The 27,809-nt window shown below is 42.0% G+C and overlaps 1 long non-coding RNA gene across 1 annotated transcript in view; it reads left to right on the forward strand.

The window, feature by feature from the left end:
* LOC115931298 (uncharacterized) overlaps positions 1–27,366 on the forward strand; it is a 43,047-nt gene extending 15,681 nt beyond the window's left edge. The window contains exons 3-6 of the long non-coding RNA XR_004067809.2: positions 18,190–18,254; positions 19,197–19,357; positions 25,037–25,146; positions 26,130–27,366. This is a non-coding gene — a long non-coding RNA (uncharacterized lncRNA). The remainder of the gene's footprint in view (positions 1–18,189; positions 18,255–19,196; positions 19,358–25,036; positions 25,147–26,129) is intronic.
* The last annotated feature ends 443 nt before the right edge of the window (positions 27,367–27,809 follow it).

The raw sequence follows: 27,809 nt of genomic DNA on the forward strand, positions 1-27,809 counted from the left end.
TCGAACTTCCTCCTTTAACTCGGAGTAGTTTGATCTTCTGAAGCCTTCTTCTCTCAACTCGTCAAAGTCATTCTCCGTCCAGCTTTTTTCCATTGCTGGTGAGGAGCTGCGTTCCTTTGGAGGAGGAGAGGCGCTCTGATTTTTAGAGTTTCCAGTTTTTCTGCTCTGTTTTTTCCCCATCTTTGTGGTTTTATCTACCTTTGGTCTTGGATGATGATGATGTACAGGTGGGTTTTTGGTGTGGATGTCCTTTCTGTTTGTTAGTTTTCCTTCTAACAGTCAGGACCCTCAACTGCAGGTCTTTTGGGGCAGGCAGGCCTCCTTGAGCTGTGGCAGGCTCCACCCAGTTCGAGCTTCCTGGCTGTTTTGTTTACCTACTCAAGCCTTGGCAATGGCGGACGCCCCTCCCCCAGCCTCACTGCTGCCTTGCAGTTTGATCTCAGACTGCTGTGCTAGCAATGAGCGAGGCTCCATGGCTGTAGGACCCTCTGAGCCAGGTGTGGGATATAATCTCCTGGTGTGCTGTTTCTTAAGCCCATTGGAAAAGCGCAGTATTAGGGTGGGAGTGACCCAATTTTCCAGGTGCCATCTGTCACCCCTTTCTTTGACTAGGAAAGGGAATTCCCTGACCCCTTATGCTTCCTGGGTGAGGTGATGCCTCACCCTGCTTCAGCTCATGCACGGTGTGCTGCACCCACTGTCTGGCACTCCCCAGTGAGAAGAACCCGGTACCTCAGTTGGAAATGCAGAAATCACCCATCTTCTGCGTCACTCATGCTGGGAGCTGTAGACTGGAGCTCTTCCTATTCAGCCATCTTGGCTCCCTGTTTTTTTCTTTATTAGTCTTGCTAGCGGTCTATCAGTTTTATTGATGGGGGTCTGTTGTGGGGTGGGGGGAGGGGGGAGGGCTAGCATTAGGAGATATACCTAATGCTAAATGACGAGTTAATGGGTGCAGCACACCAGAATGGCACATGTATACATATGTAACTAACCTGCACATTGTGCACATGTACCCTAAAACTTAAAGTATAATAACAATAAAATAAAAATTTAAAATCCAAAAAAAAAATTTTATTGATGTCTTCAAAAAACCAACTCCTGGATTCATTGATTTTTTTGGAGGGCTTTTGTGTCTCTATTTCCTTCAGTCCTGCTCTGATCTTAGTTATTGCTTGCTTTCTGCTAGCTTTTGAATTTGTTTGCTTCTGCTTCTCTAGTTCTTTTAATTGTGATGTGAGGGTGTCGATTTTAGATCTTCCCTGCTTTCTCTTGTGGTCATTTAGTGCTATAAATTTCCCTCTACACACTGCTTTAAATGTGTCCGAGAGATTCTGGTATGTTGTGTCTTTGTTCTCGTTGGTTTCAAAGAACATCTTTATTTCTGTCTTCATTTTGTTATTTACCCAGTAGTCATTCAGGAGCAGGTTGTTCCGTTTCCATGTAGTTGTTTGGTTTTGAGTGAGTTTCTTAATCCTGAGTTCTAATTTGATTGTACCGTGGTCTGAGAGACAGTTTGTGGTGGTTTCTGATCTTTTACATTTGCTGAGGAGTGCTTTACTTCCAACTACGTGGTCAATTTTGGAATAAGTATGATGTGATGCTGAGAAGAATGGATATTCTGTTGATTTGGGGTGGAGAGTTCTGTAGATGTCTATTAGGTCTGCTTGATGTGGAGCTTAGTTCAAGTCCTGGATATCCTTGTTAACCTTCTGTCTCATTGATCTGTCTAATATTGACAGTGGGGTGTTAAAGTCTCCCATTATTATTGTGTGGGAGTCTAAGTCTCTTTGTACGGCTCTAAGGACTTGCTTTATGAATCTGGGTGCTCCTGTATTGTGTGCATATATATTTAGGATAGTAAGCTCTTCTCATTGAATTGATCCTTTTACCATTATGTAATGGCCTTCTTTGTCTCTTTTGATCTTTGTTGGTTTAAAGTTTGTTTTATCAGAGACTAGGATTGCAACCCCTCCTTTTTGTTTGCTTTCCATTTGCTTGGTGGATCTTCCTCCATCCCTTTATTTTGAGCCTATGTGTGTCTCTGCACGTGAGATGGGTTTCCTGAATACAGCACACTGATAGGACTTGACTCTATCCAATTTGCCCATCTGTGTCTTTTAATTGGGGCATTTAGCCCATTTACATTTAAGGTTAATATTGTTATGTGTGAATTTGATCCTGTCATTATGATGTTCGCTGGGTATTTTGCCTGCTAGTTGATGCAGTTTCTTCCTAGCATCAATAGTCTTTACAATTTGGCATGTTTTTGCAGTGGCTGGTACTGGTCATTCCTTTCCATGTTTAGTGCTTCTTTCAGGAGCTCTTGTAGGGCAGGCCTGGTGGAGACAAAATCTCTCAGCATTTGCTTGTCTGTAAAGGATTTTATTTCTCCTTCACTTATGAAGCTTAGTTTGGCTGGGATATGAAATTCTGGGTTGAAAATTCTTTTCTTTAAGAATGTCGAATATTGGCCTCCACTCTTTTCGGGCTTGTAGAGTTTCTGCCAAGAGACCCGCTGTTAGTCTGATGGGCTTCCCTTTGTGGGTAACGAAACCTTTCTCTTTGGCTGCCCTTAACATTTTTTCCTTCATTTCAACCTTGGTGAATATAACAATTATGTGTCTTGGAGTTGCTCTTCTGAAGTATCTTAGTGGTGTTCTCTGTATTTCTTGAATTTGAATGTTGACCTGCCTTGCTAGGTTGGGGAAGTTCTCCTGGATAATATCCTGCAGAGTGTTTTCCAACTTGGTTCCATTCTCCCCATCACTTTCAGATACACCAATCAAACATAGATTTGGTCTTTTCACATAGTCCCATATTTCTTGGAGGCTTTATTTATTTTTACTCTTTTTTTCTAAACTTCTCACTTTATTTCATTAATTTGATCTTCAGTCACTGATACCCTTTCTTCCACTTGATTGAATCAGCTATTGAAGCTTATGCGTGTGTCATGTAGTTCTCGTGCCATGGTTTTCAGCTCCATCCAGTCATTTAAGGTCTTCCCTACACTGTTCGTTCTAGTTAGCCATTCATCTAATCTTTTTTCAAGGTTTTAGCTTCCTTGCGATGGGTTCGAACATCCTCTTTTAGCTCAGAGAAGTTTGTTATTACTGACCTTCTGAAGCCTACTTCTGTCAGCTCATGAAAGTTTTCTCCATCCAGGTTTGTTCCATTGCTGGCAAGGAGCTGTGATCCTTTGGAGGAAAAGAGGCACTCTGGTTTTTAGAATTTTCAGCTTTTCTGCTGTGGTTTCTCCCCATCTTTGTGGTTTAATCTACCTTTGGTCTTTGATGATGGTGACCTACAGATGGGGTTTTGGTGTGGATGTCATTTTTGTTGATGTTGTTGCTATTCCTTTATGTTTGTTAGTTTTCCTTCTAACAGTCAGGTCCCTCAGCTGCAGTTCTGTTGAAGTTTGCAGGAGGTGCCCTCCAGACCCTGTTTGCCTGGGTATCACCAGCAGAGGCTGCAAAACAGCAAATATTGCTGCCTGATCCTTCCTCTGGAAGCTTCGTCTCAGAGGGGCACCTGGCTGTATGAGGTGTCAGTTTTCCCCTACTGGGAGGTGTCTCCCACTTAGGCTACACGGGAGTCAGGTACCCAGTTGAGGAGGCAGTCTGTCTGTTCTCAGAGCTCCAACACTGTGCTGGGAGAACCACTACTCTCTTCAGAGCTGTCAAACAGGGACATTTAAGTCTGCAGAAGTTTCTGCTGCCTTTTGTTCAACTATGCCCTGCCTCCAGAGGTGGAGTCTATAGAGGCAGCAAGCCTTGTGGTGCTGTGGTTGGCTCCGCCCAGTTTGAGCTTCCAGGCCACTTTGTTTACCTACTCAAGCCTCAGCAATGGCAGACGCCCCTCCCCCTGCTGGGCCGCTGCCTTGCAGGTTGATCTCACTGCTGAGCTAGCAGTGAACAAGGCTTCATGGGCGTGGGACCTGCCAAGCCAGGCGGGGGATATAATCTCCTGGTGTGCTGTTTGCTAAGAACATTGGAAAAGCGCAGTATTTGAGCAGGAGTGTCCCATTTTTCTAGGTGCTGTCTGTCACAGCTTCCCTTGGCTAGGAAAGGGAAATCCCATGACCCCTTGTGCTTCCCGGGTAAGGTGATGCCCCGCCCTGCTTCAGCTTGCCCTCCGTGGGCTGTATCCACTTTCCAACCAGTCCCAATGAGATGAACCAGATACTTCAGTTGGAAATGCAGAAATCACCCATCTTCTGCATCAATCATGCTGGGAGCTGCAGACCAGAGCTGTTCCTATTCGGCCATCTTGGAAATGGACACCTCAAATTACTTTTAACCATAGTGACAATAACAAAATTCTTCCATGTCTGCTTAATCTAATATACCCACAGAGCCCCAAAATGTCTACTAAATAAGGGGTCATGGTGTCTGCACCTTGCTTCTTATAGGTTTTGAGGTGTTGAGATTGTTTGAATTCATTCTTTATATGTTACCATTGCCTTACAAGGAAAATTGGTGCAATGCCTTTTATTGCGTGTTCCACTGCTTATCCTGTGCTTTCTTATACACAGCATTGCTCATTCCCTCCTAGAACTCTGCCCTCTTCTCTTCAGCCCATTACCAAGCTTGTTTCTTGCCTTCCTTGAGGGCTTTCTTATATAGATATTATTCCTAAGAAATACTATCAGTGCCTTCCTGGAGAGCAGAGGCTTGAACCAAACTCATAGTGTAGAACAAGGCAGACACTGCTGGTCTTGTCTGCTGACAAGAAGAACCACAGATCCAGGGATTGAAACAAGATGTATGCACCCTCTGGGCCCTGGTCAGCTAAGGAGGACAGCTAAGAGACTACCTTCTGTCTCTCTGCTGGTGGCAAGCTAGCCATACTGATTGGGCAGCCAGAAGCCCAAACCATCTGGACAGTCTTGGACTCCCAGACTGGTTGGCTGTAGGTCTCATAACAAAGAGTATCCCCAGCAAAAGTCATGAGGCTGACTGTGAATTCCTAGGAGCAGAAACTATGCCCTATCTCCTTGGTATCCTGCTTGGCACAGTGGCTGGCACATCAAGATCCCTCAGTGGACATTTGCCAAACCTTTAACTAGATAAGATTTTTTCCATCACTCCTGGTCACCCCACACAGCCCTTGGGATTGCCGGGCATCTGTCCGTCCATACCTTAAGAAAGCAGGCATAAGTCATCATCAATTTGAAGTTTAATAGGTCACCTCTTCATTCTTGGAGCTTTTTTTGTTATTTCTGAAGAGGAAGACAAATGTTTAAGTAAAGAGGATTTTTTTTTTTTTTTTTTTTGAGACAGAGTCTTACTCCATTGCCCAGGCTGGAGTACAGTGGTGTGATCTCGGCTGACTGCAACCTCCACCTCCTGGGTTCAAGTGATTCTCCTGCTTCAGCCTCCTGAATAGCTGGGATTACAGGTGGCTGCCACCACTGGCTAATTTTTGTATTTTTAGTAGAGAGGGGTTGGTTTCACCATGTTGACCAAGCTGGTCTCGAACTCCTGACCACAAGTGATCCACCCGCCTCAGCCTCCCAAAGTGCTGGGATTACAGGCATGAGCCACCATGCCTGGCCTTGGAATACTGTTTTTTAAATAAGGAGACAAATAGCCATAGTGACCAGACAGTTGAACTCTCTATGTGTCTTTCCTTGCAGGAAACATTCAGGGTGCAGTAGATACTTTTGGTTGCATTTTGTATCTACCAGCCATTTCCCCAGGTTTTCTAATTAGTAGAATTCTGATACATTCATGTGTGACTCTGTGTTTTAGGAAAGCTGGGCCCATGTTCAGGACCAAAAGGCGATTAGTCTTGATTAGTCCAAGTTGATCATGGTGACTGTGTTCTCCTTGCTGACAGTTGGCTTAGAAAAAGATTTGGGAACAATTATGACTAATAAGGTACAAAGGCAAGGTTTTTGAAAAGGGTTGGGGGGAGGCCTGGGAAAGTTTTCTTGTTGGCAAAGAAATATCATTCTCACTATGGACTTCACATTTTGTTGTGTGAGGATGCTATGGTGAAGGTTGTTGTCACTGTTTTTTGACCATAAGGAGACAAGCTAGAGGACCGAAACCAACGCCCTAAGTATTGCAGTGCAGAATTATGAGAAGGATCTGGTCCTTGCTGATGTTGTTGAGCCTCTAAATTTACCAACCCTAGACCTACAGTACCTCAGACTGCTCCTCATTTGAGAAAATGATACTCTTAATTTTTAAGCCAGTTTTGGTTAAGTCTGTTACATACAGCCAAAAAAATAAAGATGAGGAAGCCAACTCTCATCAGGAGATTGCTAAGTGTGCAAATATTCAAACTGAAGGGAGCCAGTTGAATACTTTAAATTGCAAATAGTCCGTAGATCTCTGATGCATCCATTTTTCCATAGGGATCAGACAATCAAGTCTTCCGGTGAGCTGCCTCTTTCCCTGAACTCTGAACAGTGCACACAGCCAAATTGAAATCCATTTTTTGTAATTTAGGAATCTTTTCAGGTGGATTTAAGCCCTGAGAACTAAGGGATTTCTCCTAGTCTTCTAAAGTCACAGTCTATTTAGGACTGCCTCCTCTGTCTGGTGGCTGCCATGGCCAGGGTTCTGACATACCTGTCTTCCCAGCTCTCTACACTGTGGGTATGGGGAGGCACATGGAGGGCTGAGAAAGAGGCTACCACTCCATCTGTCCCTGACTCCAGGGGCCACTGAGGTGCTTTCAGCCCTGGACTGTCAGCTAGTAGCTTTACTCACACATAGATGCTTTCTTTGGGGAGAAATAGTTTTCTCTCTTGCTCTCTGATAAATTTCCTTTAAATTTGTCTCACTATGTTTAATATCTTTTATCACTACTGGAAAGGAAATTGGTGGTTTCAGACACTCTACTTGTACTTCTAACTCAATACGCCTCCTCCATATACACTTTTAGGGTCCTGTATTAGTTGCAAATGGCATAAGAGTAAACTGTCCTTCCCAGGCAAACCTTTGTTGAGGAATATCAGCTAAGGTAAGACCAGGTAGGAAACAGGATTTAGATAGCGGGATCTGAGCATGAAGACAGTGGTACTTCTCATGAGGGGAGTCGTTTATGAGCCTCTACTTGAAGATTGCCCTTCTACAGCTGAAAAAGGGAATCTGTATATCACGAATCAAGCAAAGACTTATAAAGGCATCTTAAAGATGAGAAAAGAACTCCCAGTTTGGTAATCACATATAGGCGTTACAAGGCAAAGAAGAGCCCAACAAAAGGGACGTTGATCATTTATGGAAGTGGATATAGCAGGGAACTATGCTGAGATGCTGAGAAGTCACTATTTCCTGAGCAGCACTGATAGCTTTTTATCTGTCCTATTTCAGGGGGAGAACAGTTATAGTCTAAGACAAAGAAGTCATTGCTCAGCTCTGAGTTTCAGAATAGTTTTTAAGTTCATAAGAGACATAGTAATATAAAAGTCAAAGTGCTTTTGACTTGTTAATTATTAGGCAGGCTTTGATGGGAGAGAATTTCTGCTGGGATTCCAAAATCTAGCTTTTTTATATCAAGAGCAAAGGTAGAGAACTTACCACATAGAGTTTATACATTAAACTTAAAGTAGGAAAGAATGCATGCTGATCCAAGTATGGGTGTATAGTTCATACAGAAAGATAAAACCCTTCTCTGGGCAGATGGAGCAGGGAGAAGATGGAAAGAAAAGAGGACATTCAGATGCTGATATTGAGCACTGCTCCCTGTCAATCCCGTAATTCAGCACACTCAGGATGAAACCCTAAGGGTGAAAACAGAAACCGTGTTAAATAGTATATTAATATGGTTAATTACATGATTCACACATTCAACAGATATTTATTGAGTGCCTTCAAAGTACCTGACACTGTTATAGGTGTGTGAACTATATCAGTGAACAAAACAGACAGTGATGCCTGCACTCCTGGAGCTCATATTCTAACTGAGGAAAACAGATATAAAAAATAAACATAATAATTGATTTAATATGATCTGGTGATAAAAAAAATAAAGTAAGGATTCAAAGCCAGATTGGAATTCTAAACCTGCACTCTTAACCACTGCACTATAGTTTTCTATTAGTTTTTTGACCATAGGAGATCTACAAAGAAACTTCTCATTAGTGATGCTAAACAGCTGGGTCTGAACTGTTTCTGAGGTGAGGGAGACACATACATGTAACATGTTTTGAACATAATAAGAATCACCCATGAAAATACATAAAGACAGGAAATGGCATAGGGAAGGGCACAACCCAGCAGTGCATCCTGGAACCTTAAATTTCCTCTATGTTCTAAACACTGCTTTTGGAAAAGGAAGAGACACCCACAAATTAAATCCAAATGTCCAAAAAAAAAAAAAAAAAAAAAAAAGACCTGAAGAATGAGCAATGGCATACATCTGATTTACACCCATGTCGGCTCCCTAGGAGGGCTGACCCTCAGCTAGACCAGCCTCCATTCTGCAGGATTTGGCTCTTTGCAAGTGTAAACCCACTACTGGCCTCTTCCCAGCAGTCACTGCCTAATATTGCAGGGGCTTCCTGAAATACTCATTTGTGTTACCTTGTTCTCTTTTCTAAACTCACAACCAAGAAAATATTTAATAAGTAAAATTACCCATGGCATATAATTTTATCCACATTTCTTACAAAGATTGTCTCCTCCACACTTCAGCAACTAGTTGAAGCCACCAGGAAGGGATTACTGTTGTTATAAAATGTGTAAACAATTAATATATGAGATTCTCATTCATCTTGGTATCTGACAGGCTCCCCATATATTCAAGGGTTCATGTGCATATACACACACACAACATGGAAGGTGCTTACCCCAGAGTGGGTGACCAGTAAATGCAGAACTGAATTGTCAGTTTTCTTTGCCTCACCATTCAGCCTAAAAAGATTATCTCACCCTGGAAAGAATAAACGTCTGTAGATATATAGCACATGTATTGGTTTGGGGTTGGGGTGCAGGGAGGGAGTAATCTATCCTCTGATATGGTTTGGCTGTGTCCCCACCCAAATTTCATCTTGAATTGTAGCTCCCATAATTTCCATGTGTTGTGGGAGGGACCCAGTGAGAGATAATTGAATCATGGGGGCGGTTCCCCCCATGCTGTTCTCCTGGTAGTGAATAAGTCTCACAAGATCTGATGGTTTTGTAAGGCGTTTCCCCTTTCACTTGGCTCTCATTCTCTCTTGCCTGCCACCATGTAAGATGTGCCTTTTGCCTTTTACCATGATTGTGAGGCCTCCCCAGCCACGTGGAACTGAGTCCATTAAACCTCTTTTTCTTTATAAATTACCCAGTCTTGGGTATGTATTAGCAGTGTGAAAACAGACTAATACATCATCCTTCCACAGATATGGAACATGATTCAGGCCTGATTAATTGTAATTCCTTCCCCCTGGCCATGGAGATTGGCTCAGAGATGGACACAGCATCTTAGCCAGGCCAGTAAGAGTCTTGCAGGACTTTTGGCACTATCTAGAAAGAGGTTTGTCTTCCACTTGAGCCACTAAGCTGGTGGAATGTGAGTCTGAAGCTTTGACAACTTTGTCTCCATGTGTTTCCACCTGAGGACAAAGCCAGGAGATAAAGAGGGACCTAGGGTCTTGAGAGGTCACTTGAGTCTCTGGCTATTGCTTCTTCTGAAGCTAGATGGCCTTCCCAGTGATATAAATTAATACATTTCCGTCTTTGCTTTAACTAGATTGAGTTTCTGTCACTTAAAACCAAATCTGTGCTAATATATGATGATAAACATATGCTATCATTTGTCAGTATCTACCATATGCTAGGCACAGTGCTAGGTACTTTACATAGAGTGTCTCACAATTGTACTCTTAGTTGAGTAACATTCTGTTTTAGAACAGGAAAATAAGAACAAGACAGTAAGATTAAGCAGCCTGTACAAGTGTTATTAAGTGGTCCAGGCTCCCAAGTCCATGCTCTTTTCCTCCTATCCTGACACTAGGCAACAGCTGAAGCATGGTGGAAAATGGAATTGGCATCAGAAGAGTGAGTCACTTAGTAGTGACTTTTGGAGGTTCATTTACTTAGTTCATAATACCTCATGAAGTAAAGAATATGAACAAGATTGGCAAATGATAAGTCTATGCCAATTATTTTTTTTAAAGATAGCTTTATGGATATATAATTAATATACCATATAATTTATCTACTTGAAGTCTACCATTCTATGGGTTTTAGCATATCCGTAGATATGTACAGACCTCACCACCGTCAATTTTAGGACATATTCCTCACATCAAAAACCTTGTACCTTTTAGCTGTCATCCCCGTCTCTTCTTATTCCCCGACTGCCAACCTAGCCCTAAACAACCACTAATCTACTTTCTGTCTCTATAGATTTCTTTATTCTGGACTTGCATATGAATAAAGACATATAGTATGTGGTCTTTTGTGGCTTCTTTCACTTAGCATAATGTTTTCAAGGTTCATCCATGTTGTAGCATGTATGAGAACTTCATTCCTTTTTATTATACCAATGATTCTTGACCTCTCTTGGGATTAAGGGGTCTTTTGAAAATCTGCTGAAAGCCAAACATTCCTCCCCCTGCAAACATACATATGCAACAGTTTCCAAGCCTTCCTAGATCCCTTGAAGCTCATTCACAGAACTCAGTATAAATGTATGAACCTAAGTATCTCTAAAAGACAAGACTTTAAATGGCACTTCTTTTCAATGTGCTGTACTCTCTATGTTTGTGTAACTCTGGCCAAAATAGGCCCAGAGTTAAGCAGTGTCTGTAAGGAGACAGCTTGCCTGGGAACCTAGTCCAAGCAGGGCCGCTGGGTACACACCACCATCACCAACAACAGCTGCGGAAGTTCTTGATGGACTTTATGAAGATACAAAAGGATTAAATGAGAATGACTAAACACACTATGAAATAAGAACTGTGTGCAGTTTACTATATAATAAACACATACAGTGTGTTTGCATAATAGGCTATAAATGATATATAAAGGGTTCTGGTAAGAGTTTCCAATTCCTCTTCACTAGTTACTGGTGAAATCTTATCAGGTGTGGCTGAGAAAATAATCTCTTTTCTGGATGAGTTGGAGTTCTGATGATCTGTGGTTTCCCACACTGTCTTTGTAACCCAGCAGCCTGTACTTGGAATGTGTGGCTTCTTTATATCTGGGCCCTTGGTACCATCAAAGAATACTTCTTATCCAATAGTTAGTATGGTGGCTATCAGATAATTGAAAAAATTGGTTTAAGAGGAGAATTACATAAGAAAAATATGTGCATTACCCTTAACATTTTATTTTTACTTAAAACATATTAGGTTCATATAAGCATATGAAAGTGTGAATATTCTACTATTTCTTACATTCCAAGTAGTACTTTCATGGGTTACAACCTGAAATGAAGATCTTTATTTCATACAGGTTTTCTGATCAGGGTTCTAACCATTTTACTTGCATTATCAGCTACACCTATATTGCATCACCTACAATTTTTTCAATTTTTTTTGTTGCTGTTGTTGAAATGGACCAGAACTTAAAGGCATTTGCTCTAGAATCTGAATACGGAATCTATTTGTAGGTTTTTTCCCCTCTAATCTTTTTTTTTTTTTTTGAGACAGGGTCTTGCTCTGTCACCTAGGCTGGAGTGCAGTGGTACAATCATGTCTTACTACCGCCTTAGCCTCCTGGGCTCATGTGATCCTCCCACCTCAGCCTCCCAAGTAGCTGGGACTACAGGCATGCACCACCACACCCAGCTAATATTTGTAATTTTTGTAGAGACGAGGTCTTCCTATGTTGCCCAGGCTGGTCTCAAACTCTTAGGCTCAAGTGATCCTCCTTCCTCAGCCTCCCAAAATGCTGGGATTACAGGCATGAACCACCATAGCCAGACTCTCTCTAATACCTTATAGTTGTCTTGTTTATACCTAATCTGATAGCAACTTTTTCTTTAGAGACTCACCTCTGTTGAATCCTTCCAAGTTTTCCTTTTGTTTGTTTGTTTTTTTTGGAAATGGAGGCTCACTCTGTCATCCAGGCTGGAGTGCAGTGTTGCTATCTCGGCTAACTGTAACCTCCACCTCCTGGGTTCAAGCAGTTCTCCCACCTCAGTCTCCCGAGTAGCTGGGACTATAGGCGCACACCACCACGCTTGACTAATTTTTGTATTTTTAGTGGAAATGGGGTTTCACTGTGTTGGCCAGGCTGGTCTCAAAGTCCTGACCTTGGGTGAACCACCTGCCTCAGCCTCCCAAAGTGCTGGGATTACAGGTGTGAGTCACCATGCCTGGCCCTAAACTAACTTTCATAGAAACAACTACCATTTTGCTCTCATGTTTCACTTGTATAATTACAAATGAATTACATTATTACAGGAACAAGGCCAGGACACAGACTCTAAAAAGTGAAGTCTTGGTAAATTGACAGTTCAGTTGGTAGATCCAGAAGTAAAGCAGTATAGTAGAAAGAAGCCTACTAGCTACTAGTATTAAAGAGATAAAATGAAATATATATGTGGAATATATGTTATATGCATATACAATATAGTCATATATAGGGCTTTGACTTTTATACATATGTACGACTGTTTTAGGGGGCTACGTAATAGGTTTCTGAATGTGCATGTAAACTAAAATTCATAATTCATATTTGAAATATATACAGACTCTTTTTTTTTTCTTTTTTTTTTTTTTTGAGATGGAATCTTGCTCTGTTGCCCAGGCTGGAGTACAGTGGCACAATCTTGGTTCACTGCAACCTCTGCCTCCCGGGTTCGAGCAATTCTCCTGCCTCAGCCTCCGGAGTAGCTAGGATTACAGGTGCGTGGCACCACGCCCGACTAATTTTTGTATTTTTAGTAGAGACGGTGTTTCACCACATTGGCCAGGCTGATCTCAAACTCCTCACCCGCCTGCCTCGGCCTCCCAAAGTGCTGGGATTACAGGCTTGAGCCAGCACACCCAGCCCAGACTCTTCTCTTAAAGGAAGCATTTGCAGAATTCTTTTCTATTACAACTAAATTCCTCCTAACATGACTATTAGCATAACTATTAAAAATCATCAAGTTGGTCAGTTACCTTCTTCCTAACTACCCTCCTCACTTCCCACTGCTCATTCTGGTCAGACCTGTCAGGGATGTATGTGCCAAGACCCACCTTCTCAGGGTGGGATGAGATCCTCACATGGCTGTCTTGCATGCCTCTGCCTTGTCTCTGTGACCTGAGGCGTCTTCACTGTTAATTTGTCTACAGATATTAGGATACTTCTGCTTCTTTTCAATCTTGCTGCCACCACCTTGGTCCAATCTACCATTGTCTCAATTCAGATGTCTGCAGACTTCTTACCTGTTTCACAGAATCCTCTGTGACTCAATCCAACACGTTCTTTTTTTTTTTTTTTTTATACTTTAAGTTCTGGGATACATGTTCACAATGTGCAGGTTTGTTACATATGTATACATGTGCAATGTTGCTGTGCTGCACCTGTTAACTTGTCATTTACATTAGCTATATCTCCTAATGCTATCCCTCCTCCTTCCCCCTACCCCACCACAGGCCCTGGTGTGTGATGTTCCCCTCCCTGTGTCCAAGTATTCTCATTGTTAATTCCCACCTATGAGTGAGAACATGCAGTGTTTGGTTTTCTGTCCTTGTCATAGTTGGCTCAGAATGATGGTTTCCAGCTTCATCCATGTCCCTACAAAGGACATGAACTCATCCTTTTTTATGGCTGCATAGTATTCCATGGTGTATATGTGCCACATTTTCTTAATCCAGTCTATCATTGATGGACATTTGGATTGGTTCCAAGTCTTTGCTGTTGTGAATAGTGCCACAATAAACATACGTGTGCATGTGTCTTTATAGCAGCGTGATTTATAATCCTTTGGGTATATGCCCCATAATGGGATGGCTGGGTCAAATGGCATTTCTAGTTCTAGATCCTTGAGGAATCGCCACACTGTCTTCCACAGTGGTTGAACTAGTTTACATTCCCACCAACAGTGTAAAAGTGTTCCTATTTCTCCACATCCTCTCCAGCACCTGTTGTTTCCTGACTTTTTAATGATGGCCATTCTAACTGGTGTGAGATGGTATCTCATTGTGGTTTTGATTTGCATTTCTCTGATGGCCAGTGATGATGAGCATTTTTTCATGTGTCTGTTGGCTGCATAAATGTCTTCTTTTGAGAAGTGTCTGTTCATATCCTTTGCCCACTTTTTGATGGGGTTGTTTGATTTTTTCTTGTAAATTTGTTTAAGCTCTTTGTAGATTCTGGATATTAGCCCTTTGTCAGATGGGTAGATTGCAAAAATTTTCTCCCATTCTGTAGGTTGCCTGTTCACTCTGATGGTGGTTTCTTTTGCTGTGCAGAAGCTCTTTAGTTTAATTAGATCCCATTTGTCAATTTTGGCTTTTGTTGCCATTGCTTTTGGTGTTTTAGTCATGAAGTCCTTGCCCATGCCTATGTCCTGAATGGTATTGCCTAGGTTTTCTTTTAGGGTTTTTATGGTTTTAGGTCTAACATTTAAGTCTTTAATCTATCTTGAATTAATTTTTGTATAAAGATGTAAGGAAGGGATCCAGTTTCAGCTTTCTACATATGGCTAGCCAGTTTTCCCAGCACCATTTATTAAAGAGGGAATCATTTCCCCATTTCTTGTTTTTGTCAGGTTTGTCAAAGATCAGCTGGTTGTAGATGTGTGGTATTATTTCCAGGGGCTCTATTCTTTTCCATCGGTCTATATCTCTGTTTTGGTACCAGTACCATGCTGTTTTGGTTACTGTAGCCTTGTAGTATAGTTTGTAGTCAGGTAGCGTGATGACTCCAGCTTTGTTCTTTTGGCTTAGGGCAATCCAACACAATTCTTTATATGGCAGTCACAGTGGGTCTTTCTGAAATATGAATCTGTTCATATCACTTTCCTTTTAAAGTGGATTCTTCAATGCTTCTCATTCTCTTAGAGACCAGACTTTTCAACAGTACCCTCGAGATCCTTTGTAACATGGCCTCTTCTACCCTTCCAGCCTCTTTGTGTCACAACACTCTTCACTCATTCTTTCTGTTCTAGCTATTTTCATCTTCTTTCAGTTTCTTGTGTATCCTATACTCTTCTCTACCTCCAGACCTCTGGTTCCTTCTGGAACATCACCTGCATTGTCACTCAGTTGTCCCAGGGAGCCCTTCTCTGAGCCCCCCAGCCTAAACTCCCACAGCATCCCATACTACCCCCTTTTTGATGTTCTTCAGATGGAGACTTCCTAGTCCAACAACTGACTCTCCTAATAGACCTTAAGATCCATGAGGGCAAGAGGTATGTTTGTTGTGATCATTGCTGTATCCCCAACACAGTATCTGACACTCAATAGATGCTAAAAATTATCTATTGGATCAGTAAATGTATATCATACTCTTCTCTGTTGTTTATCTTTGAATGGGGGTCTCTAGGTAACACAGAACCCTAACCTGTAAGCACCCAAGTAGGCTAATTAGTAAGGAGCCTTTTCATCTGCCCACTAGATTACAGTGGGGAACTAGGAGCATTGCATGCCACCAAGAACACGTTTTGAATTCATCTCTTCCCAGTTCTCTTATCATCTTTATGTCTCAAATTCATCAACCTGTCTAAACAGTCCTGGGTTCATTCCCTTGAGAAGGTTCTGGGGGATTCCATAGTTTAATTTACATTTGTATCTGCCACCTGTAGAGCCCATTAAAGATAAAATGACAGTGGCAAGAACATGGCTGTGGAGAAACTTCCTGAAATCTGCCAGTGATTATAGCCACAGAATGACTTCAGTGTTTTTTTTTTAATGTGTGGATCTTTTGGCTCTCCATGAATGTGGTGACCTTGTGGTGACTTCCACCTTTCATTCAAAACTGACTTACAGACAACTTGGGTTTCAAAGACTGTAGCAATAACTTTAGATGTGGAACTTGAGTTTCCTTCTCTGTACACTCACCTGTTTTTTGTTTATAGCTACACATATTTTCTTTTCTTTTTTTAACCTGGAAGAGGAGAGGCATTGTTTCAGATATCTCAAACAAGGTTGAAAAATGTCCACAGCCAATTCCCACGAGAAATGACCCTTTCTGTCTAGTAGTCTCTCCCATTTTAGTTCCTTGTATTTGTATGAGTTTTCTTCCTTCTGTTGTACTTCTTGATCTTCATGAAACATGTACCCAGTACCTACCTGTTCATGAAATCTGTGCTCAATATGCTGTCTGGCCAACTACTTCCTAGTCCCCTGGGAGCACAGCCAGTCACATTTGGTAGAAATGGAGAAGCATCTCCTCTCTCCTGCCATGCAGACTGGCTTCAATCTCCTCAAGATCACTTCAGTCAACTCTAGTCTTAGGCTTTGACATAATGTAACCGCCCAATGTGTTCACCTTGCCTGCTGCCTAGACAGAGCTGATTTATGAAGACAGGGGAATTGCAAAAGAGAAAGAGTAATTCACAGAGCAAGCTGTGCGGGAGACTGGAGTTTTATTATTACTCAAGTCAGTCTTACTGAGAACTTGGGGATCAGAGTTTTTCAGGATAATTTGGTGAGTAGGTGGGTCAGTGAATCGGGAATTCTGATTGGTCAGGTCTGAGATGAACTCATAAGGAGTTGAAGCTGTCCTCTTGCACTGAGTCAGTTCCTGGGTCAGGGTCACAAGACCAGATGAGCCAGTTTATCAATCTGTGTGGTGCCAGTTGATCCATCAAGTGCAGGGTCTGCAAAATATCTCAAGCACTGATCTTAAGTTTTACAATAGTGATGTTATCCCCAGGAGCAATTTGGGGAGATTCAGAATTTTGTAGCCTCCAGCTGCATGACTCCTAAATCATAATTTCTAATCTTTTAGCTAATTTGTTAGTCCTGCAAAGGCAGTCTAGTCCTCAGGCAGAAAGGGGGTTTGTTTTGGGAAAGGGCTGTTAACATCTTTGTTTCAAAGCTAAACCATAAACTAAGTTTCTCCCAGAGTTAGTTTGGCCTATAGCCAGGAATGAACAATGACAGCTTGGAGTTTAGAAGCAAGGTAGAGTTGGTTAGTTCAGATCTCTTTCACTGCCTCAATTATAATTTTGCAGTGGCGGTCTCAACAATGTGATGCTGTATCTTTAAAAGAGAAAGTAAGTCACAAAATAAAGTATAACCTATATTTGCAATGATAATTGAAATGAGGTTGCTTTGGTATAGTGAAGACTAATTTTTCACTTCATTTTCCATTTTACGGCCCATCAGTAACTTCCTGTGTCTTCTTTTTGGCAGACGTCCTCGACCACAGAGAAACTGACAATCTAAAAACAGCCAGATATCTGGTGCTATTTCAAAGTCATAATAGAGACCTGTGATACCTTGCTGTGGTGTTGGACTCAGTTTATGTCTTCCATCTTCCTTTGGTAGACAGAAGAATTAGTCTGGTTTATGATGAATTTTGTATATGTTTACTGGAAAGTGTTCTGCCTTAAAGAAAGTTTTCATAATAGCCAAAAGCACATTGCAGGAAGATGCCCTGCATAGACCTGCGTGTGCTTGTAAGTGGCAAGTTTCAGACATCAGAGAATGTGGCTTTCTCTTGTGTTTGAAAGTACAGAGAGTTTTATGGATTCCCAGATGTTAGGCTAAGGACGATTAATATATAGTCTGTTGGCCTCATTCATCTCTAGCTATTCATCACCCAATGATACACTCAACCATGTTCATGAGTTTAAAGAATCAGAAAGTGAGAAAAGGGTAAGGGCAAATGATCTGAAATATATCAATGGAAGCTCATTTCTAATTGGTGCTATCGTTTAGGTTTATGACAGGTTCTTCATAAACCACTATGTGTGTGTAAAACACATCAGAGACTTCTCACACCAGAGCAAACCAGACTAGACAGAGTTATTTCACACAGTAATCACCAAACATTCCTATCTTTTAAATATAAGGAGCCAATCTATTGTAACCTCCTCTGCAAACACTGTTGTATTTATTCTTTCCCTTTTAATGCTTGACACTTAACCTGAATGGCTTCTTTTATGTATTCAGTTTGGAAAAACAGGATATAGAAAGCATCATTTGATTTTTAAATTTCCATTCCTGGGTAGATGTTTTGGTTATTAAAAAATAGCTCAACCCTATTTGTTTGAGACATATATGCAGGTAAATGGGTACATTTAGGGATTTATTTATTTATTTATTTTGTCCTTCTATTTCCCTGTCCACATTTGTGCTTGTAGATCTGTGTCTCTGGAGACCCCTTTGCTCAGCCATCAGATCAAGCAGGCATCCATGGTTCATAATGGTAAGCAAGCCCATGTAGTTAAAAAAAAAAAAAAAAAGTTGGTGAGCAGGAAGAATATATAGGAACCATGAGTCTGCACTGAACAGAGCAGGAGCAGCTTGTCCAGGGAAGTCAGAGTCGCACCAGGGGTGTGGCGGGAGCATCTACCACAGGATGGTTGTGTCTGCCAGGGTCACTAATTATTTTGCAGTCAGAAAGTGCCTGGTGAAAGGCTTAAAGGAGAAATTCAGTGCAGTTTCCTTTTATCTGCCTCTCCAATTGATGTCTATACAGAGCAAACAGGGCTCCCCAAACACGCCAGTCTGTTTCAGATACACAAGATTAAGTAGCTAGTGACATTCAAGACCAATCGGCCCACCCAGGAGGATTGAAACCAGTGGAAAAGCTGTCAGATTTCGCCTTTTCTCCATTAATCTTAAAGCTTTTCAGTGGTGCCAGGTCGCATCTCCATCAGACAAGCTGAGAAGAGTGTCCCGCAACTTTCTACACCCCCCACCCCCACACCAAGGAGAGTAACCCCTTCATTGCTGAGCTGATCTCTTAGGATATAGGGGATTCTTTTCACGGCCAGGAACAGATCTTCACTGGCTCCACTGCTTTTCAATACCGGAGGAAGCTGGAAGCAGAAGGCGGGGTCTTTCTTCCTTACAAGTTCATGGCTGGTCCACTCCCTGGAGGCTGTGCCACACAGACCTCAGAGATCAGCTGCCCTTGAGAAGAGATGGCTTTAGGGGTGACTGTGGGACAACTAAGGAAACAGGTGTTCCCCTAGTAGTCTGGAAGCTTCACCTACCTGACACAGTGCATAGAAAGAGAGAGGGAAAGCTAGAGGGAGAGAACACAGGGAAAGATGAGAGAAAAGAAGGTGTAAATGAAGAGAATGAAGTGCGAATTTGTAACGGTCCTTTCCCCATGCCTCATTTTAAATCCCTTTGGAAGCAGGTGATGACCTGGGCAAGAGGTCACCAGTAAGGAGCAAAGGGGCCCGCCTGCCACTCTTAAGCAGAGCGCCTGCTGAATCAGGATTTCCAAGGCTCCGGCTGAGTGCTTGGCTGGGGGCTGTGTGTGCAGATGCCACAAGATGGACAAGACTGAGGACGCAGGTGAGCATTTCTCGGTGCAGTCAGGGGTGGGAGAGGCCTGTGGCTTCCAGAAACCCAGCTTTGCCTTTGAAGACAGAACTCAGCGAACTGCTGGCTGGAAGGGGCCAGGGTCTTTTCCTGCTTTCTAGTTACCCCTGAGAGCCTTTTCTGTGGTGTTTATATCGCTGTCAGCCCGAGTCTACCCTCAACAATAGGTGTCTCAGCCGTGGGCCCAATTCCTACAGCTGGGTTGATTTACACCAGCAGGTATAGACTGATCCCGCTCAAAATCAAAACTCTGATTGTTGACTGAAAATCCATTGTTGTGGAGGCCCAGTGTGTGGACCATAAAGGCTGTTTCATGTGAGCAATAAAGAATCTAACTTGTATCAGCACCCTCCACTAAAATCTTTCACAGCTCTTATAGTTTTAACACACACACACACACACACACACACACTCTGTTAGTTAAAAATCACCCATTCTTGAGCAGCATAGATCACTCTCTGGATGGGTTATCTTGTTCCTGTTAGTAGGTGTATGCTTCCCACAGCTCCTACCCCACCCCAGATGGCTGCTGGCAGCAAGGCCTCAGCCTGTTTCCAACGTGCAGGGATTATAAAATAGACCTCTGGGTGACTTGTTTTTAGGGCAACTTTCCGTACAGTCCCTAGACTCATTTAAATATCTTTTGTTACATCAAAGAAGTCACCCTTCACAGCAGTCCCGGGGAACCAGGCCATCACCCAGAGTTATAGTATCACTTATAGATTAAAATGTTAATAAGCACAAAACTATGCAAAGGTAGACTTGTGGTGTTGTAAGTCTCACCTCACCTGTAGGGAACAGATGTGCCGTTGTTGTGTATATTAATATATTAATATCTTTTCTCAAAGGAATATTAACCCAGAAGGAAACAAATAATAGGCATAATTATATCTAGGCATAATGACATATATATTGAATACTACCTTTGTCAGTATTATGCAACCACATTTATCCTAACTGACCATTATTGAATACTTTGATAAACACCCACTAATAAAAGGGTGCCCAGCACAAGACTGTGCATAGAGTTGATGCTCAATAATTTTCCAATTTATTATGGGCATGTCCTGACTAGTGCATTCAGTATACAAAGCACTTAGGTATTTGTATGGAATGTAAATTCTAGTATCAGCATCATCCGCCCTCTAATATTACAGTTAGGAAAAAGATAAGGACTCCTACAAAGGGAACTTAAAACCCTGAGGCCAGGTGTTTTGTCTAGGAATTTAACAGAGGCTTTGTGTGATAAGAGTCTCTCTAGGAAGGGCCAGCACTCAAGATCGTATTACCATTACAATGGCAAAAACCGCAATTACTTTTGCGCCAACCTAATAATCACCCTGTATAGCTGCAGTCCAGTCTGGGTTGCTGGGCCAGCAGATCATCCTGCTTAACATCTACCCCATAGCATCTGCTAAACTTAGGACACAGGAGATCCCAGATAGGTAACTGGTGAAGGAATTGAATGAGCATCTGAGAAGATAGCCAGCTTCTGGACACAGATGGCCAGCAGGATATCTCCATAGGAGCAGCCTCTACTACTTTTTGCTTTTAAACGTGTGAACATATCTTTGCACTCTTGCAGAAATTCAGAATTGGGCCAGTACTACTTCCTGTTAAAAGGAGAAAGCAATCACTCCTTGGCTGCTGGTGACTGGGGAAGAAAGGTGAAGGGCCTGACTCTGCCATGTGTGGATCTCCCCACACAGACCCTTACACAGCAAGTTGCTAGAATTGCCTCCTCACCGTAGAGAGGAAAGAGAAACGGGGCAGCTTTCTTCTATCATCTCCATCTTCATCACAGGCCCTCACACTGACAGTTACTCAAAGGGCTTGCTAACCAAATTCTTGGGCCCTTCCAGGTGGATAATAAGATATTATTTCTTGATCGCTCAATATAGGATTTGTGTTATATGGGCATATGTGAATTTAATATCAGTGTTATAACTTTCTCAGTGACTTCCAAAGAAATCTATGGTTTAACTTTATTTGTATTATGAAAGGAAAAAAGTTGTAAGCAGTGTGGATTTAGAAATAAAGCGGTGGGAGTGGAAAAGCCAGCAGCCCAGCATCACTTGTTTAAAACTCTTTCTACGATTGTGAAGAACCTGCACTTCTCCACTATTTGTCTCTCTTATCTCCCTTCCACCTTGTTCTATATTTTGACCTTTCATGACCACATCTCCTACCATCTTTATAGTCTATCTTGTGTGGGTAGGGACCTATTTTGGCCAGATCCAGAATCATCTGGCTTCTTCTCTTTCTTGGTTCTTTTTACTTTATATGTTATTCTGAGCATGGGTCACCCCTCAGCTCCCTTCTTACCTTCTCCTAATCATAGTCACAGGACAATCAATGTCAGGAACAACATCTAGTTCTAATCACATTGAAATATGCAGTAACATCTAGTTCGATACTTTTCAATAAATCTCTACTAGGAATTGAGCTATTTTTGCCTTAACTTTCCCAATAGCTTCATCAGAAAAGCAGCTCATTTAAAATAAAATGTGTTGGGGGCATGTGGAAACCATCCCTGCCATCAGCATCTTCTAGGCCAGGCCTTGACTTCCAAGGCTTATCATATGCAAGTTAAGAGTTTCAACTGATAACTTGATGGAACAGAAACAGGTGGGGCAAGGCTTGCAGAAAAAAAGGCCTTAGCCAGCCTGGAGGCAGGGGCCTGGGGTCCTCCCTGAGGGTGCTGATACAAGTTAGATTCTTTATTGCTCACATGAAACAGCCTTTATGGTCCACACACTGGGCCTCCACAACAATGGATTTTCAGTCAACAATCTGAGGGGGTTATGGTATTTGTTAGATGCCTTAAGTATATATTTTCTGGCAAAATGGTTTCTGTCAAAAGTCAGGATAAGTCAAGGGATATTCTTGAAGGGAATTTAATGCAATGGAGAGGCTTTCAACATTTCAAAAAGTGTTGGCAGTAAAACATTTGTTCATAATAAGACATGAACATTTAAAAATATTTAAAAGTGCATTTAGTTAGCAAGAAGTGTTTCAAACTAATTGACTCAGTTGGATCTGCAGAAGTTGATAAAAGGGGTTTTGAGGGTGAATAGGCCCAATCTGAAACACAGGTGACTTTAGGAGGCTGTAAATGCTATCCCTATGTTAAGCACCTAGATCACCAGAAACTTCATTTTTGTATTATATTTCTCTGGACCCCTAGAGACTCAGCTTTACAGAGTCAGTCTTTAAAAGAGCTTGAGAGACTGGGCACGGTGGCTCACGCCTGTAATCCCAGCACTTTGGAATGCCAAGGCAGGTGGATAACCTGAGGTCAGGAGTTCGAGGCCAGCCTGGCCGACATGGCAAAATGCCGTCTCTACTAAAAATACAAAAATTAGCTGGGCGTGGTGGTGCTTGCCTGTAATCTCAGCTAGTTGGAAGGCTGAGGCAGGAGAATCACTTGAACCCAGGAGGCAGAGGTTGCAGTGAGCCGAGACTGCACCATTGCACTCCAGCCTGGGCAAAAAGAGCGAAACTCCGTCTCAAAACCAGAAAAGCTTGAGTTAAGCTGTGGAGGTTGTAGCGGTGGAAGGGAGGAGATATAAGAAAGGCGCCACTCTCTCTCTCTCTTTATATGTGTTTGTGTGTGTGCATTCAGAACTGCTTCAGTGAAGTTGCTTACTGCCTCATACCTAAGCATAGTTCAGGAGCAAGAAAAAGTTTGTCTAGCCTCCTCAGAGTAGACATCAAGAATGATATAATTCACTGTGTTTTGCCTTAGACTTGAGCATGCTAGCATCTAAAGCCAGGATTTGGGCTCCATTGCTGTTATCTTTCTTTTGCCAGAGCTCCTTGATATGATTTTCCCCCTTTTGAACTTGCTCTTGGTCATGCCAAGGTACTGATATATCGATTCCAATGCTTGTAATGACCTTACCATCAAGACTTTGCATGCTGTCTGTGGTATATAGAGTGTAAACATGCCAGGAAGTGTTTGGATGGATTGGAAGGATTTTGAAACCACTTCTTTTGCTTTAGAACAAAAAACATCTAAAACTATGTGCTGTGGAGTACCTGGAGAACCTTCCAGAGGCCCACACAGAAAAGGACCTTTGATTTGGTCACTGGAACTGCTCTCAGCATACAATAGTCCTAACCTCCTTTGGCTGCTCTGCTTCTTTGACTCACTTCCTGACCCAGACTTCCGTTTAGAAAGGAATCCTATGTTTCTGGTCGTTTCCCAACAGGCTGTTCTGCCTGGTTGGCTGTTTAAAGATGTGGTGCTTTGTGATGTGTTGCTCTCAGGGCATCTTTGAGGCATTTCTCCTGACCACCCTGCTTGCAGCTGCCCACTTCCTCTCCCTTCCGACAGCTGTTCTGATGTCCTGCTGTCATCCTCTCTGTATACAGCAGACAAGCAGTCTCGCTGCAGCTAGCATCTATCCTGTCAGTGTCGGTGGGCTGGCTGCATTCCAGGACATGGGTAGACAGATACAAGAGGACAAGCTTGGGAACCAAATGTTGGCAAGGGAATGGAATGAACACAAAGCCCTTTGCTAGTGATCATCAAGGAGGAGTGATAGGAATATCTCTCTCAGTTGATGACCTTTGAATTCTCAGTCTCTGGAAGAACTTTGACATCCAGGGAGCCTTTGTGGGATAATGTCCTCTAAAAGGAATCTTTGTGTGATAGTGTCCTCTAAGGGCACATGTTTTCTTTAAAGCCTTGTTGTTTTGCAAACTCAGAAAGGTTTCTACTAGCTCTAATAAGCCTATGGCTTCCCAGCAACCTGGACCCAGCCCCTTTATATTCCAAAAGCAGTGATCACAGAATTAGACAAGCAAAGAAGCTAATCTGACGATGTACACAGTTTGTAAGCATGTGTTAAACTTCAGGATAAGGAATGTGTAAAGCAGAGAAGAAGTGGCAGCTTATACCTTCCTACTCCAACTTTCAGGATGAACTGAGAGTGCTGATGTTCCTTTCCTTTCAAAACTTGCATAAGGAAAATTTTGGAGAAGAAATTGGAGGTCATGCCACAAATCCTGAGCTGGGGAACCACATGCTGTGGTGGAAATAGGAGCGCAGAGGCTGGATTTCCAGGACATTCTGCAGTGGGAGGTGGATGGGGCATTGTGATAGCTTTAGTTTTCAGGAAACAGGAATGAGGAACAGAATGGAAAATGGTGAGACAAATGAGACAAATGCAATTGACATTTGTCATTTTTGGCTACCTAGTATATGAACTACCTTTTGTGTTTGAGAAATTTCCTGCCTAAAGGCCAGAAAACCCCCTTCACTAGCCCTCCCTGCAGCTCAAGTGTAGGCATGTGCCCTAGGGTGGATCCCTCAGATGCATCACCCCAGCCTTTGAACAGGGAGCCAATGGCACAAAGAAGCAGAAACAGGAGAGAACCCATTTGGTTGTAGTGGTGGCAATACTGCTAACATTCAGCTCCCTGTATTCCATGGGGACTGGAGAGCCTCACTGGTCTTGGGTCTCTGCTCCCACCTGTCCTCTGAGCCCAGTGTTCTTGAAGAGTTTGTGAGCTACCTCATATCCTTTGAAAAAAGTGTATTTTCTGCTTAAGTCAGACATAGTTTCTGTTGCTGGCAAAATGAAACTTCAAAATGAAACCAGAGCTGCCTCTGACTCTCATCCCACATATTTGAATGAAACTCAGATTTCCTACAACAGCAGACTTCTGATGCCCAGGCCTCAGTTCTGAACTCTGGAGGCTACAACCTGGCCGGCTTATAGACGGTGGACCAAATGAAGGTAAAAAGGAGACGGGTGAGGAGAGGACTGGGTGGCAGGGACATATGATCTGGTCAGGGAACAAGAACAAGCAAGTGGCAGCACTAAGGGTTCAACACAAGGAGGGGCTGAGAAGATTGAGGCACGAGCAGGGTAGCAGGCATGGTTTGTGACTCTGCCAGATTCAGAAGGTTAGGGATGAGGGACTCACCCTGAGTTGTGTTTGCCCAGGAAGCCCAGACTGGCTGAGCAGGCCAAGCCCAGGGTAAACAAAGAAAAGCATGCCAGTTTTCTAGACGAGGAAGGCAATGTGTCAAAATCTCTCACTTTGGCCATCCCAGTGGAGAAAGGCAGAACTCTATGAAAGAACATGTTCTCTTCTTCCCTGTGCTTTGGGGGCTAATGTTGATAACTGGGGTTTAGCACATTAAAGAATAAGTCATGCAACCCACCATCTGGAGAATCTATGCAATTCCCCTTCAATCGGAGCTGACTGTACACACACACCTTGAGACCTAAACAATCTAATAGCACCAGATGGTTCCCTAGGAAGCAAATTAATTAGACATTTCTCTGAAGATATAGTCCACTTGGGGTTAAGGTTTGGAAAAGTTCTTTGTAGTATTGGGAGCAAAGGAACCAAGGTTTTATTTGAAGTAGAGAGTGGCTGAAATTATGGCACAATCTGCAGGCCAGGCAACATTCTGAAGTTTTGTTTTAGGCTAAGAATAGGTGCTTGGCTACGCAGTTGCTGGAATTAGTACTCCAGCTACCTATACAGCCCTCCAATATTTAGAAGAGTGGCCCAGGTATTAGGAAGAGCATGGCAGAGACTTATGAATTTTCTAGAGATAGAAGAATTCATTAATTTATCTACTCATTTGACAAATATTTATTAAACACTTTATACACTAGGCACTCTTGCCTGGGCCTTTCTCACCAGGAAAATTGAGATAATGCTCTTATTTAATCCACACAATAGCCCTGATTTAGGTCTATTTGTTATTCTCATTTTACAGATGAGGAAACTGAAGCAACTGTTCAAGAAGAGGATATAAAAAGGGACAGGCATTGATGATGATATCAGAGCTTCTTCCTGGGGAATCTCAGCCTCACATGATGGAGTATGACTAAAGGAAAAAAATAAGGCTCTCCACGTACTTTCTTGGCAGTCTGTGAGGGTCAGGGTTGATTTTGTCTCCCTAAAATGTCACATGAAGTTCATAGGCACTTCCAAAGGGGCAGTCTAGCAAGTAAAAGAGTAGATGTGCGGCTGTGTGGAGTCCATTGTTTGGGTAATCTTTTTCAAACAGTAGGAATATACCAGCTTGTAAAGATTTGCCCACTTAGCTTCAAGTCTCTCTGAACACATTTCCCCCCGCTCTATGAATAGATGAAGATATACAAATGGAACTGTTGATATTCTTAAGTGAAAAACATGATATGGAATAGCAGATAAATACAAACAATTTCTTATCCAGCAAAGAGCTCCAGAAATATTTTGACTTCATTTAAAACAGTTATATAAATATTTGCTGGTGGAAGTTTTTTCTAAACCAAATACCCTGAAGGATTTTAGTTGTCTATCTACAACTTTTTGCTTGTGGAAAATGTTGACTTCCTGGTTACTTTGACTTGTGTTCACCTGAAATTTTGCTTTTGCAGTAGTTTTTCTTATGATTTAGTGGCATTGCCTGTCCAGTGACAGGAAGTGGTGTTCTTATTGGGACTAATATGTGTTATGGCCCTAGAACCAGCAGAAGCCACTCCTGCTTTTTTCCACACTCTTCTTTCTATAGAAGAGAAGGGAATGAGGATCCCACATGGCATTCACTGCCTTGGGCATACTGAGATTTCTTTGCAAAAGGAGAAACAGCACCAGCAACTAAGCATTTTATCCCATTTTATTTTACTTCTTCTATGATTCTTTGCCACTTAGCAATGCCAATCAATTGATTTGGGACTGGAAATACATTTCTTATACAATCTTCAAGTTTTCTTTCATAAGAACATAACTTTCATCTGATATTGTTCCCCACTTCTCTCTTTTCAAATGTAATATTTGGGCCAGTCCTTGAAAGTGAAATGAGTTGAGTTCTCATGGCCCATAAAAGAACATATTCAAAATGTATCATTTTCTTTATGTCACAGATAAAAGATCATTAATTGTATATAAAATTTCCATATAATTTTTTAAATTTTTATTTTGCAATAATTTATTTTAGATTTACATTAAAGTTGCAAGGAAGGTACAAAGAGTTTCTGTATGCCTTTCACTCAGTTTCTCCTAATGTTAACATCTTACGTAATCATGGTACCATTTTCAAAACTGAGAAATTAACATTGGTATTTTGCTATTAACAATAGACTTTACTCAAATGTGAACAGTGTTTTCATGAATGCCCATTTTTATTTCTAGGATTCAGTCAGGATACCACAGTGTATTTAGCTCAAATGTACTCTATAACTTTATCAGATACATTTATTAGTTTTAACAGTTTTTTGATGGAGTCTTTAGGGCTTTCTATATATAAGATCATGTTGTCTAAAAGCCAAGAACAGTTTAATTTATTCCTTTCTGATGTAGTTGCTTTTTATTTATTTCCTTTCCCTGATTGCTCAAGCTAGGTTTTTCAGTACTATGTGGAATAGAAGTGGCAAGAGTGGAGATCCTTGTCTGCAGCCTCTACCTCCCAGGT

The sequence above is a fragment of the Gorilla gorilla genome, chromosome 19, assembly GCF_029281585.2.
Source record: "Gorilla gorilla gorilla isolate KB3781 chromosome 19, NHGRI_mGorGor1-v2.1_pri, whole genome shotgun sequence".
NCBI lineage: Eukaryota > Metazoa > Chordata > Mammalia > Primates > Hominidae > Gorilla > Gorilla gorilla.